This window comes from Chiloscyllium punctatum, chromosome 16, assembly GCF_047496795.1.
Source record: "Chiloscyllium punctatum isolate Juve2018m chromosome 16, sChiPun1.3, whole genome shotgun sequence".
NCBI lineage: Eukaryota > Metazoa > Chordata > Chondrichthyes > Orectolobiformes > Hemiscylliidae > Chiloscyllium > Chiloscyllium punctatum.
In genome coordinates this window covers 78,193,180-78,194,909 of record NC_092754.1, presented here as the reverse complement: position 1 = coordinate 78,194,909, position 1,730 = coordinate 78,193,180, and the positions used below count along the sequence as shown (strand labels likewise).

Sequence of the window (1,730 nt, the reverse complement as noted above, 5' to 3'; positions counted from 1 at the left end):
TGGTTTTACCTTAACGTTTGGGAAACCGAGTTTCTCTGATTCCATGGCTAGTAACGGGGATTATATGATCATCTTCACCAGTGGTTCAGTCCCTGAGTGAGGAAAGCGGTGAGGTACTCATTGTAAAGATGGGTAGATTGATGAAATGTACAATTTCATCTTTTGCCTTCACTAACCCATTAGCTTTTTATTTTGTTTTGCATCTGTAGAAATCTTAAAATCTTCATCTTTAACAGACTCAATGACAGGTCTCCATTGGGTCTCTGGCATCAAATTTCAAAGTGTAAACCCCCTCTGAATTCTTCCACCGCAGTCCGCTGTTTGAGAAGTGTTCCTGTTGTGGGAAATGCACTTCCCCGTGTATCACCTGCTATTCCCAGCATGCGCTCTGGCACTGCACTCATTTTCCTTCTGAGACTTGCTCACTGTGTTGCTGTGATCATACAGTGACTTGGTGTCGCACAGTGCAGGAAAATGATACACATCAAGGTTTTTGCATTGTTGCCTTCAATTGTCAGGTTAGCCTTATTTTGGATTTTGAAATTGTCTGTTCTGTACACAAGTGCGTGTCAAAAACATCTGAGCGGAAGTTAGGTGTTCCGAATAATGACATTGAGCACTATGCACTCTCCTCCAGTCTGGAAAACAATTCCTCACAGGCAATTTAATAGACAATATACAGCAGGTGCAGGAGTAGGCCATCCTGCCCTTCGAGCCAGCACCACCATTCATTATGATCATGGCCTGAACATCCTCAATCTGTATCCTGTTCCTGCCTTATCCCGATAACCCTTGATTCCACTATCCTTAAGAGCTCTATTCAACTCTTTATTGAAAGAACACCTCCTGCTGTCTCGGGTTCTTCATTCCGTTGACTTCAAATCTTCACAGAATTCAACAGACCTTGTTACATATTCATTTCCTCATTTTTGTTCAGATCACTGTGTGCATTGTGTGACAGTGGGAGTGCACTTGCCCCACAACCCAGGGGTCAGACCATAGTCTTGGAACCGTACTATGTTATTTATCATTTTACCAACACCAGGGAGAAATATCTGCTGCTCTGCATAATTTACCCAATTCAATTATTCATAAGGTCATAGCTGTTCCAGCATCTGTGACGAGGTGGCCGAGAGGTTAAGGCGATGGATTGCTAATCCATTGTGATCTGCACGCGTGGGTTCGAATCCCACTCTCGTTACTGTCATCAATGGCATTTTCGTGGTGCTGTTTTCAGATGATCACAGCTGTCGTGTTGAAACTGGAACGCTAATGGTCAGTTTATATGCATTTACGCGATTACAAAATTTCAAAGAATGGTTTGAGCCTCTTGACTAAGCTGTGTTGAAATGTAGGTTGCTTTGGGATAATGAAAGGAATCGCGGTTTCCTTTTGCTAATCAAGTTGCTGTGAACGTTTTTTCGTATGAAAGACATCCAGGAAAATCAAATAACGAGAGCTGCGAAGTGCATGTTTATGCAAAGGGATTCACAATGAACTTTTTGTCAGATGAAATATGAAGGATGTTGAGTAGACGTAATTTATCCTGGTGAGAAGAGCACAGCGAGACAGCACAAAATGATGGCGATACTTCAAAGGGGCAGGGCGTGGGTGTAGGGGCACTGAGAACTGGCTGTAAATGCACAGTGGAGAATTGCCAATGTTGGTGCCGTGCATGGGCACGGAAAGACTTACACATTGGTCTCGCCCTCGCCCCTTGCTCTCGCCAT

At 43.6% G+C, this 1,730-nt stretch overlaps 1 non-coding gene across 1 annotated transcript; it reads left to right on the top strand.

The window, feature by feature from the left end:
* Nucleotides 1-1,119: 1,119 nt before the first annotated feature.
* trnas-gcu (transfer RNA serine (anticodon GCU)) lies at nucleotides 1,120-1,201 on the top strand. The gene has a single exon. It is a non-coding gene; the product is annotated as a tRNA-Ser (tRNA).
* The last annotated feature ends 529 nt before the right edge of the window (nucleotides 1,202-1,730 follow it).